The 14,477-nt window shown below is 41.0% G+C and overlaps 9 non-coding genes across 9 annotated transcripts; all 9 read right to left on the bottom strand.

The window, feature by feature from the left end:
- Positions 1-560: 560 nt before the first annotated feature.
- Positions 561-633, bottom strand: trnar-ucg. Its single transcript has one exon. It is a non-coding gene; the product is annotated as a tRNA-Arg (tRNA).
- A 1,672-nt stretch (positions 634-2,305) lies between these two features.
- trnar-ucg lies at positions 2,306-2,378 on the bottom strand. Its single transcript has one exon. It is a non-coding gene; the product is annotated as a tRNA-Arg (tRNA).
- Positions 2,379-4,462: 2,084 nt separating this feature from the next.
- Positions 4,463-4,535, bottom strand: trnar-ucg. Its single transcript has one exon. It is a non-coding gene; the product is annotated as a tRNA-Arg (tRNA).
- A 329-nt stretch (positions 4,536-4,864) lies between these two features.
- Positions 4,865-4,937, bottom strand: trnar-ucg. Its single transcript has one exon. It is a non-coding gene; the product is annotated as a tRNA-Arg (tRNA).
- A 749-nt stretch (positions 4,938-5,686) lies between these two features.
- On the bottom strand, positions 5,687-5,759 carry trnar-ucg. The gene has a single exon. It is a non-coding gene; the product is annotated as a tRNA-Arg (tRNA).
- A 452-nt stretch (positions 5,760-6,211) lies between these two features.
- trnar-ucu lies at positions 6,212-6,284 on the bottom strand. Its single transcript has one exon. It is a non-coding gene; the product is annotated as a tRNA-Arg (tRNA).
- Positions 6,285-6,507: 223 nt separating this feature from the next.
- Positions 6,508-6,580, bottom strand: trnar-ucg. Its single transcript has one exon. It is a non-coding gene; the product is annotated as a tRNA-Arg (tRNA).
- Positions 6,581-6,909: 329 nt separating this feature from the next.
- trnar-ucg lies at positions 6,910-6,982 on the bottom strand. Its single transcript has one exon. It is a non-coding gene; the product is annotated as a tRNA-Arg (tRNA).
- Positions 6,983-7,697: 715 nt separating this feature from the next.
- On the bottom strand, positions 7,698-7,770 carry trnar-ucg. The gene has a single exon. It is a non-coding gene; the product is annotated as a tRNA-Arg (tRNA).
- Between the last annotated feature and the right edge of the window lie 6,707 nt (positions 7,771-14,477).

Genomic DNA, 14,477 nt, shown 5'->3' with positions numbered 1-14,477 from the left:
ATCTCACACAACTGCTTTTCTGCACAGTCTCAGATGACCCAGACGGGACTCGAACCCACAATCCTCAGCTCCGAAGGCTGATGCCTTATCCGTTAGGCCACTGGGCCACAACTGCAAGCTATGTAATTAGTACTGCGGCACTAGAATATTACTTTCATAGCGTTACATAATATTTTCAAAAAGTGGTACTCTTTAAGAAGGTTTTTGATGAGCAAGATGTGAGTCACTCGCACAGTACCTAGCTTCAAGTATTGTGTACTTAGCTCTGGTCCCATGCCTGCAGTTTCACTGGAGTAGATCTGATGTATTAGAGTAATACCCTCATTCCAACGAATTAGCATTACATTGTAGGCACTCCCCAAGAAGAAGAAACTTTTATGCAACCCAGATATGACTCAAACCCACAATGCACTTTTAGAAGAAAAATATTTCATGGAAATTATCTTAAAGTTCAAGCAGAGACAACCATCTGTATCTTAGGCTCTGTACACAAATCCCCACAGAAAGTATCAATTAAAGATTGGAGATCTCACACAACTGCTTTTCTGCACAGTCTCAGATGACCCAGATGGGACTCGAACCCACAATCCTCAGCTCCGAAGGCTGACGCCTTATCCATTAGGCCACTGGGCCACAACGGCAAGCTATGTTATTAGTACTGCGGCACTAGAATATTACTTTCATAGCGTTATATAATATTTTTAAAAAGTGGTACTCTTTAAGAAGGTTTTTGATGAGCAAGATGTGAGTCACTCGCACAATACCTAGCTTCAAGTATTGTGTACTTAACTCTGGTCCCATGCCTGCAGTTTCACTGGAGTAGATCTGATGTATTAGAGTAGTACCGTCATTCCAACGAATTAGCATTACATTGTAGGCACTCCCCAAGAAGAAGAAACTTTTATGCAACCCAGATATGACTCAAACCCACAATGCACTTTTAAAAGAAAAATATTTCATGGAAATTATCTTAAAGTTCAAGCAGAGATAACCATCTGTATCTTAGGCTCTGTACACAAATCCTCACAGAAAGTATCAATTAAAGATTGGAAATCTCACACAACTGCTTTTCTGCACAGTCTCAGATGACCCAGATGGGACTCGAACCCACAATCCTCATCTCCGAAGGCTGATGCCTTATCCATTTGGCCACTGGGCCACAACTGCAAGCAACATAATTAGTACGGCGGCACTAGAATATTACTTTCATAGCGTTACATAATATTTTTAAAAAGTAGTGCTCTTGATGAAGGTTTTTGATGAGCAAGATGTGAGTCAATCGCACAATACTTAGCTCTAAAGTCTGGTCCCGCACGTGCAATTTCACCAGAGCAGATCTGATGTATTAGAAAAATATTTCTTGGAAATTATCTTAAAGTTCAAGCAGAGATAACCATCTGTATCTTAGGCTCTGTACACAAATCCTCACAGCAAGTATCAATTAAAGGTCAGAGAATACTAGACCTTACACAACTGCTTTTCTGCACAGTCTCAGATGACCCAGATGGGACTTGAACCCACAATCCTCAGCTCCGAAGGCTGATGGGCCACAACGCAAGCAACATAATTAGTACTGCGGCACTAGAATATTACGTTCATAGCATTACATAATATTTTTAAAAAGTAGTGCTCTTGATGAAGGTTTTTGATGAGCAAGATGTGAATCAATCGCACAATACTTAGCTCTAAAGTCTGGTCCCGCACGTGCAATTTCACTAGAGCAGATCTGATGTATTAGAGTAGTACCATCATTCCAACGACTTAACACTATATTGTAGGCACTCCCCAAGAAGAAGAAACTTCAATCCTCAGCTCCGAAGACTGATGCCTTATCCATTAGGCCACTGGGCCACAACTGCAAGCAATGTAATTAGTACTGCGGCACTAGAATATTACTTTCATAGCATTACATAATATTTTCAAAAAGTGGTACTCTTTAAGAAGGTTTTTGATGAGCAAGATGTGTCACTCGCACAATACCTAGCTTCAAGTATTGTGTACTTAGCTCTGGTCCCATGCGTGCAGTTTCACTGCAGTAGATCTGATGTATTAGAGTAGTACCGTCATTCCAACAAATTAGCATTACATTGTAGGCACTCCCCAAGAAGAAGAAACTTTTATGCAACCCAGATATGACTCAAACCCACAATGCACTTTTAGAAGAAAAATATTTCATGCAAATTATCTTAAAGTTCAAGCAGAGACAACCATCTGTATCTTAGGCTCTGTACACAAATCCTCACAGAAAGTATCAATTAAAGAATTGGAAGATCTCACACAACTGCTTTTCTGCACAGTCCTCAGATGACCCAGATGGGACTCGAACCCACAATCCTCAGCTCCGAAGGCTGATGCCTTATCCATTAGGCCACTGGGCCACAACCGTAAGCGACATAATTAGTACTGCAGCACTAGAATATTACTTTCATAGCGTTACATAATATTTTTAAAAAGTAGTGCTCTTGAAGAAGGTTTTCGATGAGCAAGATGTGAGGCAATCGCACAATACTTAGACTCTGTACACGAATCCTCACAGCAAGTATCAATTAAAGGTCCGAGAATACTAGACCTTACACAACTGCTTTTCTGCACAGTCTCAGATGACCCAGATGGGACTCGAACCCACAATCCTCAGCTCCGAAGGCTGATGGGCCACAACCGCAAGCAACATAATTAGTAGTGCGGCACTAGAAGATTACTTTCATAGCGTTACATAATATTTTTAAAAAGTAGTGCTCTTGATGAAGGTTTTTGATGAGCAAGATGTGAATCAATCGCACAATACTTAGCTCTAAAGTCTGGTCCCGCACGTGCAATTTCACTAGAGCAGATCTGATGTATTAGAGTAGTACCATCATTCCAACGACTTAACATTATATTGTAGGCACTCCCCAAGAAGAAGAAACTTCAATCATCAGCTCCGAAGGCTGATGCCTTATCCATTAGGCCACTGGGCCACAACTGAAAGTGATGTAATTAGTACGGCGGCACTAGAATATTACTTTCATAGCATTATATAATATTTTTAAAAAGTGGTACTCTTTAAGAAGGTTTTTGATGAGCCAGATGTGAGTCACTCGCACAATACCTAGCTTCAAGTATTGTGTACTTACCTCTGGTCCCACGCGTTCAGTTTCACTGGAGTAGATCTGATGTATTAGAGTAGTACCGTCATTCCAACGAATTAGCATTACATTGTAGGCACTCCCCAAGAAGAAGAAACTTTTATGCAACCCAGATATGACTCAAACCCACAATGCACTTTTAGAAGACAAATATTTCATGGAAATTATCTTAAAGTTCAAGCAGAGACAACCATCTGTATCTTAGGCTCTGTACACAAATCCTCACAGAAAGTATCAATTAAAGAATGAAGATCTCACACAACTGCTTTTCTGCACAGTCTCAGATGACCCAGATGGGACTCGAACCCACAATCCTCAGCTCCGAAGGCTGATGCTTTATCCATTAGGCCACTGGGCCACAACTGCAAGCAACATAATTAGTACGGCGGCACTAGAATATTACTTTCATAGCGTTACATAATATTTTTAAAAAGTGGTACTCTTTAAGAAGGTTTTTGATGAGCAAGATGTGAGTCACTCGCACAATACCTAGCTTCAAGTATTGTGTACTTAGCTCTGGTCCCATGCCTGCAGTTTCACTGGAGTAGATCTGATGTATTAGAATAATACCGTCATTCCAACGAATTAGCATTACATTGTAGGCACTCCCCAAGAAGAAGAAACTTTTATGCAACCCAGATATGACTCAAACCCACAATGCACTTTTAGAAGAAAAATATTTCATGGAAATTATCTTAAAGTTCAAGCAGAGACAACCATCTGTATCTTAGGCTCTGTACACAAATCCTCACAGAAAGTATCAATTAAAGATTGGAAAGCTCACACAACTGCTTTTCTGCACAGTCTCAGATGACCCAGATGGGACTCGAACCCACAATCCTCATCTCCGAAGGCTGATGCCTTATCCATTAGGCCACTGGGCCACAACTGCAAGCTATGCAATTAGTACTGCGGCACTATAATATTACTTTCATAGCGTTATATAATATTTTTAAAAAGTGGTACTCTTTAAGAAGGTTTTTGATGAGCAAGATGTGAGTCACTCGCACAATACCTAGCTTCAAGTATTGTTTACTTAGCTCTGGTCCCATGCCTGCAGTTTCACTGCAGTAGATCTGATGTATTACAGTAGTACCGTCATTCCAACGAATTAGCATTACATTGTAGGCACTCCCCAAGAAGAAGAAACTTTTATGCAACCCAGATATGACTCAAACCCACAATGCACTTTTAGAAGAAGAATATTTCATGGAAATTATCTTAAAGTTCAAGCAGAGACAACCATCTGTATCTTAGGCTCTGTACACAAATCCTCACAGAAAGTATCAATTAAAGATTGGAGATCTCACACAACTGCTTTTCTGCACAGTCTCAGATGACCCAGATGGGACTCGAACCCACAATCCTCAGCTCCGAAGGCTGATGCCTTATCCATTAGGCCACTGGGCCACATCTGCAAGCAACATAATTAGTACGGCGGCACTAGAATATTACTTTCATAGCGTTACATAATATTTTTAAAAAGTAGTGCTCTTGAAGAAGGTTTTTGATGAGCAAGATGTGTGTCAATCGCACAATACTTAGCTCCAAAGTCTGGCCCCGCATGTGCAATTTCACCAGAGCAGATCTGATGTATTAGAAAAATATTTCTTGGAAATTATCTTAAAGTTTAAGCAGAGACAACCATCTGTATCTTAGGCTCTGTACACAAATCCTCACAGAAAGTATCAATTAAAGATTGGAAATCTCACACAACTGCTTTTCTGCACAGTCTCAGATGACCCAGATGGGACTCGAACCCACAATCCTCAGCTCCGAAGGCTGATGCCTTATCCATTAGGCCACTGGGCCACAACCGCAAGTGACATAATTAGTACTGCAGCACTAGAATATTACTTTCATAGCGTTACATAATATTTTTAAAAAGTAGTGCTCTTGAAGAAGGTTTTCGATGAGCAAGATGTGAGGCAATCGCACAATACTTAGACTCTGTACACGAATCCTCACAGCAAGTATCAATTAAAGGTCAGAGAACAATTGACCTTACACAACTGCTTTTCTGCACAGTCTCAGATGACCCAGATGGGACTCGAACCCACAATCCTCAGCTCCGAAGGCTTATGCCTTATCCATTAGGCCACTGGGCCACAACTGCAAGTGATGTAATTAGTACTACGGCACTAGAATATTACTTTCATAGCGTTATATAATATTTTTAAAAAGTGGTACTCTTTAAAAAGGTTTTTGATGAGCAAGATGTGAATCACTCGCACAATACCTAGCTTCAAGTATTGTGTACTTACCTCTGGTCCCACGCGTTCAGTTTCACTGGAGTAGATCTGATGTATTAGAGTAGTACCGTCATTCCAACGAATTAGCATTACATTGTAGGCACTCCCCAAGAAGAAGAAACTTTTATGCAACCCAGATATGACTCAAACCCACAATGCACTTTTAGAAGACAAATATTTCATGGAAATTATCTTAAAGTTCAAGCAGAGACAACCATCTGTATCTTAGGCTCTGTACACAAATCCTCACAGAAAGTATCAATTAAAGAATGAAGATCTCACACAACTGCTTTTCTGCACAGTCTCAGATGACCCAGATGGGACTCGAACCCACAATCCTCAGCTCCGAAGGCTGATGCCTTATCCATTAGGCCACTGGGCCACAACTGCAAGCAACATAATTAGTATGGCGGCACTAGAATATTACTTTCATAGCGTTACATAATATTTTTAAAAAGTGGTACTCTTTAAGAAGGTTTTTGATGAGCAAGATGTGAGTCACTCGCACAATACCTAGCTTCAAGTATTGTGTACTTAGCTCTGGTCCCATGCCTGCAGTTTCACTGGAGTAGATCTGATGTATTAGAGTAATACCGTCATTCCAACGAATTAGCATTACATTGTAGGCACTCCCCAAGAAGAAGAAACTTTTATGCAACCCAGATATGACTCAAACCCACAATGCACTTTTAGAATAAAAATATTCATGGAAATTATCTTAAAGTTCAAGCAGAGACAACCATCTGTATCTTAGGCTCTGTACACAAATCCTCACAGAAAGTATCAATTAAAGATTGGAAATCTCACACAAGTGCTTTTCTGCACAGTCTCAGATGACCCAGATGGGACTCGAACCCACAATCCTCAGCTCAGAAGGCTGATGCCTTATCCATTAGGCCACTGGGCCACAACTGCAAGCTATGTAATTAGTACTGCGGCACTAGAATATTACTTTCATAGCGTTACATAATATTTTTGAAAAGTGGTACTCTTGAAGAAGGTTTTTGATGAGCAAGATGTGAGTCAATCACACAATACTTAGACTCTGTACACGAATCCTCACAGCAAGTATCAATTAAAGGTCAGAGAATAATTGACCTTACACAACTGCTTTTCTGCACAGTCTCAGATGACCCAGATGGGACTCGAACCCACAATCCTCAGCTCCGAAGGCTGATGCCTTATCCATTAGGCCACTGGGCCACAACTGCAAGCAACTTAATTAGTACGGCGGCACTAGAATATTACTTTCATAGCGTTACATAATATTTTTAAAAAGTAGTGCTCTTGAAGAAGGTTTTTGATGAGCAAGATGTGTGTCAATCGCACAATACTTAGCTCCAAAGTCTGGCCCCGCATGTGCAATTTCACCAGAGCAGATCTGATGTATTAGAAAAATATTTCTTGGAAATTATCTTAAAGTTTAAGCAGAGACAACCATCTGTATCTTAGGCTCTGTACACAAATCCTCACAGAAAGTATCAATTAAAGATTGGAAATCTCACACAACTGCTTTTCTGCACAGTCTCAGATGACCCAGATGGGACTCGAACCCACAATCCTCAGCTCCGAAGGCTGATGCCTTATCCATTAGGCCACTGGGCCACAACCGCAAGCGACATAATTAGTACTGCAGCACTAGAATATTACTTTCATAGCGTTACATAATATTTTTAAAAAGTAGTGCTCTTGAAGAAGGTTTTCGATGAGCAAGATGTGAGGCAATCTCACAATACTTAGACTCTGTACACGAATCCTCACAGCAAGTATCAATTAAAGCTCAGAGAATACTAGACCTTACACAACTGCTTTTCTGCACAGTCTCAGATGACCCAGATGGGACTCGAACCCACAATCCTCAGCTCCGAAGGCTGATGGGCCACAACCGCAAGCAACATAATTAGTAGTGCGGCACTAGAAGATTACTTTCATAGCGTTACAAAATATTTTTAAAAAGTAGTGCTCTTGATGAAGGTTTTTGATGAGCAAGATGTGAATCAATCGCACAATACTTAGCTCTAAAGTCTGGTCCCGCACGTGCAATTTCACTGGAGTAGATCTGATGTATTAGAGTAGTACCGTCATTCCAACGAATTAGCATTACATTGTAGGCACTCCCCAAGAAGAAGAAACTTTTATGCAACCCAGATATGACTCAAACCCACAATGCACTTTTAGAAGAAAAATATTTCATGGAAATTATCTTAAAGTTCAAGCAGAGACAACCATCTGTATCTTAGGCTCTGTACACAAATCCTCACAGAAAGTATCAATTAAAGATTGGAGATCTCACACAACTGCTTTTCTGCACAGTCTCAGATGACCCAGATGGGACTCGAACCCACAATCCTCAGCTCCGAAGGCTGATGCCTTATCCATTAGGCCACTGGGCCACAACTGCAAGCTATGTAATTAGTACTGAGGCACTAGAATATTACTTTCATAGCGTTACATAATAGTTTTAAAAAGTGGTACTCTTGAAGAAGGTTTTTGATGAGCAAGATGTGAGTCAATCACACAATACTTAGACTCTGTACACGAATCCTCACAGCAAGTATCAATTAAAGGTCAGAGAATAATTGACCTTACACAACTGCTTTTCTGCACAGTCTCAGATGACCCAGATGGGACTCGAACCCACAATTCTCAGCTCCGAAGGCTGATGGGCCACAACCGCAAGCAACATAATTAGTAGTGCGGCACTAGAAGATTACTTTCATAGCGTTACAAAATATTTTTAAAAGGTAGTGCTCTTGATGAAGGTTTTTGATGAGCAAGATGTGAATCAATCGCACAATACTTAGCTCTAAAGTCTGGTCCCGCACGTGCAATTTCACTGGAGTAGATCTGATGTATTAGAGTAGTACCGTCATTCCAACGAATTAGCATTACATTGTAGGCACTCCCCAAGAAGAAGAAACTTTTATGCAACCCAGATATGACTCAAACCCACAATGCACTTTTAGAAGAAAAATATTTCATGGAAATTATCTTAAAGTTCAAGCAGAGACAACCATCTGTATCTTAGGCTCTGTACACTGTGACGACCCGGAGTATCCTCCCTACCTGTTGGTGGCAGACTGCGGGAGTTCTGTGTCGCTTCTGATTGATTGATTGATTGATTAATTAATAGTGATCAGGGGTGTAGAATATATATAAGGACTCAGGGTTGTTTATTGAGGTTAGCTCTCTTGGTGGGGTGGTTCTCCCAGGAGTTGCTCTTGACATCTCTCTCTTTCTTTAGTTATACATTTCTTATATCTTGTAGCTTTAAGACTTAGTTAGTGTTATTTTGTTATTTCCTTTGATATTTTATTTTTCCCTAGACTTACGTTTGTTATTTGTGATTATTGCTATGTTTGTTAAATCAATAAATTAATTTATATTGATTGCACGGTGGTGTGTCATCCCTTTTTTATGTTGTGGCTTGAAACGAGCTGGCCGTACATAAAATTGGGGGCTCGTCACGGATCGCTACATGTATAAGTAAGTGTATGATGTTTTCAGTGTTCACCTGTGCAAATGAGCAGACTTCAGTTATTTAGTGTGTTCTCAGCTGGGTTGTAAGTAATCCTTCCATCGGGACACTATTTGTTATTTTTGTTTGTTATTTTGCCTTTCTTATTTTTAAAGGTTATTCTGGGCGGAGGTTTTAAATCTCTGTCGGGGGTACGCTTCGGGCTTTTGGTTTAAATGTACCAATTGTCCCAGAGTTTAGCGTTTAAATGCCGCCTCGAGCCCGGTACACCTTTGAAGACTAGGTAGGTTTAGTTAGTTTCATTTAGTGTGTAGTTAGGAACTGAAGTCTCTCATTTTCATTTAAGGTGACATTGTTTGCTGTTTTTTGCGTCCGTGTTGTTTGTAGTGCCTGCCAGTATGAAGATGTTGTGGGGAACGACTTGTGGTAAGTTTGTATTGCATCTATCTTGTAACTGGGCGGGGATTTTGCAATTTGAGCGTGTTATGCTGCGACGATCCCTGGCGAAGAGGCTTATGGGATTTGTAGTTTCAATGTTGTAGTTTATAGTGGCGTTCTCACATGTGTTTTGTTTGTTAGCCTAACTTCTAGCGTACTAAAAATGCCTTCGGTAGTCGAAGATTTCTTCGCGTTTCCTTCAGAAATATTACTGGAGAGATGCACCAAGGAAGAATTGTTGCAGATTGCAGAGCGTTTTGGCGTGGAGGTGACAAGCAACGACAAGAAGCTTAGAGAAACGCTGATGAACACTGTGAGAAGCGCGCTTTTCGAACGGGGCGTTTTAGAGGTAAGAGCTGAAGTTATTAACCCTGAAGAGTCTTTAACGTCTCCTCTTTTTGATGCTGACAGAAATGTAAAGTTTAGTGAGATGTCTTTGCAAGAAAAGCAGCTATGTGTTGATGTGGAGAAGCTTCGTGCAGAGCGTGACGTTTGTGCTTTGAAAGAGAAAGAGTTGGAGAGAGATGTTGAGGTGAAGAGGTTACAACAACAGTTAGAGATGCGAAAATTGGAGTTGCAGTTTGAAAAAGAAAGGGAAGAAAGACAGTTTCAGTTGAGAAAGCTCGAATTAGAAATGACTGTAAAAACTGTTGAAACTCCACTTTCTGTGTCCTCTAATGAATCCGTCTCTGCTGCACCTGTTTTTGATGTTTTTAAACACATGAGAATGGTACCGCCGTTTTCTGAGAGGGAGGTAGAGAAATATTTTTCTCATTTTGAACGTGTCGCAGAGTCGCTGAAATGGCCCAGAGAATTTTGGACATTATTGCTGCAATGTGTGTTAACAGGGAGAGCACAGGAAGTTTATTCAGCGCTGACTGTTGAGCAAAGCGGTGACTACGAAATTGTTAAATCTGCACTATTGCAAGCATATGAATTAGCACCTGAGGCATATCGTCAGAGATTTAGAAGTTTCTTTAAACCTGAGAAGTGCACTTATCTTGAATTTGCCAGAGAAAAAGAAAATATGTTTGATCGTTGGTGTACCTCGATGAAAGTCACCACTAAAGAACAGCTTAGAGAACTGATTCTTTTGGAAGAGTTTAAACATTGCGTGCCGAATGCTGTCGCTATGTATTTAAATGAGCATAAGGTGAGTAAATTGTCCGATGCTGCTCTCATGGCCGACGAATTTGTTCTTACTCACCGAAGTACGACTAGCCATTTAAATGACTTGCATAAACCTAAGATGAGTGTCTTTGGTAAGAGCAAAGCGACTGTAACACGTCAGAATGTTGTTTCTAGTTCTTCCACTGATCATGCTGTTGCTAATACACGCATAAAAGGTGAGATTGTTTGCTTTTATTGTAAAAAGGCGGGGCATAAAATTTCTGATTGTGCTGTTCTTAAGAAAAAGGAGAGATCTGCTAAAACTGTCGGCTTAATTTCTACATCATGCGAGAACCACAGTCTTGCCCAATCTGTGAAAATACAGCCTAAGCAGAGGGATATCTCTGAGTTGGAGATTGAGGATGTTAAGTGTCATAATGATTATGCACCATTTCTTACAGAGGGGACTGTGTCTTTTCCTGGCTTTGAGAAGACTGTTCCTGTTTGTATCCTTCGAGATACTGGGGCCGCGCAGTCCTTTTTATTGGAAGGACTTCTGCCTTTGTCTGATCGTACTGCTACTGGAACTCATGTACTAGTTAGAGGGTTTGAGATGGGGTTTATGGAAGTTCCTTTACACCGCATACATCTCTCCTCAAAACTGGTGTCGGGTAATGTTGTTGTTGGAGTTCGTGCTGTGCTTCCTGTTCCTGGTGTCACCTTTATACTAGGTAATGATCTAGCAGGAGGAAATGTGTGGGAAAAGTCTGACGGTGGAGTTCCACCTATAGTGGTTCCTGATGTAGACAAAATGGATGTCTCCCCTGACCGTCCTAATTTATTTCCTGCATGTGCCATAACTCGAGCCAAGGCTAAGAAAATGATATCTGATGAAAAGGGAAGTATTCTTAGTGATACTTTTATTTCCTCTGTGAATTCTTCCCAACCAGACCGTAATACTGTGTACACTGATAATGAAGATGTGATTCCTGTGTTTGAGTTACCATCTGTTGTTGACAATGGGGAAAAATCTCGTTCTAAGCCTGAAAGTATATTTTGCTTTGATAATGCTGATGCTTGTTCTTTATCTCCACTGTATAGTGTAACTCGAGATGAATTAATCAAAGAACAGCAGTCGGATTGCACCCTCCAAGATCTTTTTTCTTCAGTGAAGGAAGGAAGTGGTGACCAGAATTCACTTCCTGTCTACTTTCTTCGAGATGGATTGCTCTGTAGACAACAACCTATGAGTTCTGATATTTTAATCAACCCTAGAATTCAAATTGTGGTTCCTGCTACTTTTCGTCAAGCTGTCCTGCAGTTATCTCATGAAGGTGTAGCTGGTCATATGGGTGTACGAAAGACCTATGACAGAATTTTGAGAAAATTCTATTGGCCAAGAATCAAGCGAGATGTAATCAGTTATATACGGTCTTGTCATACGTGTCAAATGACTGGGAAGCCAAACCAGAAAATTCCGCTGGCTCCGTTACAGCCTATTGCTGCTGTTACAACTCCCTTCGAACATTTGATCATTGATTGTGTTGGTCCTTTACCGCGATCTAAAGCTGGACATGCTTATCTATTGACGGTAATGTGTCAGTCCACACGCTATCCTGCAGCCTATCCCTTGAGATCAATTACTACCAAATCGGTTTTAAAAGCTCTAACAAGTTTCATGTCTATCTTTGGCATTCCGAAAAATATCCAGTCTGATCAGGGCTCGAACTTTATGTCTCGACATTTCTCTAAAGTCATGAGACAACTTAAAGTAACACATAACATCTCAAGTGCCTATCATCCTCAGAGTCAGGGGGCGCTAGAGAGATTCCATCAGACCCTGAAGTCACTTTTGAGATCTTATTGTGTTGAACTCGACTGTGACTGGGAAGAGGGACTTCCTTGGATGTTATTAGCAATCCGTGAAGTCGTACAAGAGAGCATAGGTTTCAGTCCTAATGAATTGGTGTTTGGACACACTGTCAGGGGCCCTATTGCTGTTCTTGCTGACGAATGGAAGACCTCTGACCCGCCAGAGAATGTTTTAGACTATGTAAGTAGCTTTCGTTATCGACTCTATGAAGCTAGAGCTATTGCCCAAAGAAAACTAGGTAAGTCTCAGGGGAAGATGCAGAGATTGTTTGACCGTAAGGTTAAGCCTAGAGAATTTCAGGTAGGTGACCAAGTGTTGGCTTTATTACCCATTTTGACTAGTCCTTTCCAGGCTAGGTTTACGGGACCCTATACGATCGTGAAATGTTTTCCCAATAACAACTACCTATTAAACACGCCTGATCGCCGAAAGAAAGTGCAGGTTTGTCATATTAACTTATTGAAATCTTATGTGACTCCTGTGACTTTGCTATTTGTTGATGTTGTGTCCACTACTGCAGTTGCTGGTCAGAGCACTTCAGAAATGTCTGAAGAGATGGTGGGACAGTCAGGTCCAGTAGCTATGGAAGAGATGAACGGTCCTTCTCGAGGGGTAGTGGAGGGACGACTTAACAATTCTGAAATTTTTTGTAATTTGTCTTGCCATTTGTCTCATTTGTCTGAGTCGGAAAAGATTGACATAATGAAATTGGTAAGTTCTTTCCCCTCTCTTTTTTCAGATGTCCCCACCCGAACTCATATCATCGAGCATGATATTGATGTCGGTACCGCTCAACCGGTAAAACAACATGCGTATCGAGTAAATCCTATTAAAAGGGAATTACTTCAGAAGGAGGTCGATTATTTACTCGCTCATAACCTGGCAGAACCCAGTTTTAGTTCTTGGAGTTCACCCTGTATTTTAGTGAATAAACCTGATAATACATATCGTTTTTGCACTGACTACAGGAAGCTCAATTCTCTGACAAAACCTGATTGCTATCCTTTACCTAGAATTGATGATTGCGTTGATCGTGTTGGCTCCGCAGAATTCGTCAGTAAGTTCGACCTTCTGAAAGGTTATTGGCAAGTGCCGTTAACATCCCGTGCTAAGGAATTGTCTGCTTTTGTTACACCTGACAGCTTCCTTCAATACACGGTTATGCCTTTTGGGGTCCGAAATGCTCCCGCTACATTCCAGCGGTTGGTGAATAGAGTACTATCTGGGTTGTCAGGGTGCGAGGCATACTTGGATGATGTTGTTTTGTTTAGTTCTTCTTGGTCCGAACACCTTGACCAAATTAGAGAGCTTTTTGTACGTCTGGCCGAAGCCAATTTAACCATTAATCTTGCTAAATGCGAGTTCGGAAAAGCCACCTGTGACCTATCTGGGTAAGGTGGTTGGTCGGGGTTTTGTGAAACCAATTGATGCTAAGGTTGATGCTATTGTTAAGTTCCCTATGCCTGCTACCCGTCGTGAACTCCGTCGATTCCTGGGAATGGTAGGCTACTACCGAGGGTTTTGTCAGAATTTTGCTAGTGTTGTTACCCCTTTGACTGACTTATTGAGTCCAAAGAAACCATTTAAGTGGTCAGAACAGTGCCAGTGTGCTTTTGATAATGCTAAAGCCCTTTTAGCCAATGCACCTGTACTTGCTACACCTGATTTTAAGAGGTCTTTTCTCCTTGCAGTAGATGCCAGTGCTTGTGGTGCTGGTGCTGTTCTTTTACAGGAAGATGCTGATGGAATTGAACATCCGGTAAGCTATTTCTCAAAAAAATTTAACCGCCATCAGCAGGCTTATTCTACTATCGAAAAAGAGGCCTTGGCCCTGGTGTTGGCTGTTCAACATTTTGAGGTCTACTTGAGCTCCATTTGTGGCCCCATCATAGTGTATACCGACCACAACCCTTTAACTTTCTTGGACAGAATGCGGGGTAAAAATCAAAGAATCATGAGGTGGAGTCTTACCTTACAGCCTTTTCATCTACAAATTAAGCACATACGAGGCAAGGATAATCTAATTGCCGATGCTCTCTCCCGTGTTTAAAGGGGTTTTTGCGTGGTGTTGGCTGTGCCCTTCTCTTTTCCTCCTTTTCTCTGTCTCTCTTTGATGTCCTAGGGCCCAGGAGATCCAAGAGTGAAATGGAACAGGATTGCAGAGATGAGTATCAGGGGCCTTCATTTTTTTTTTGTGATTA

The sequence above is a fragment of the Megalobrama amblycephala genome, linkage group LG4 (assembly GCF_018812025.1).
Source record: "Megalobrama amblycephala isolate DHTTF-2021 linkage group LG4, ASM1881202v1, whole genome shotgun sequence".
NCBI lineage: Eukaryota > Metazoa > Chordata > Actinopteri > Cypriniformes > Xenocyprididae > Megalobrama > Megalobrama amblycephala.
Note: the sequence above shows the minus strand (reverse complement) of the source record. Positions and strands in the feature narration are given on the sequence as shown.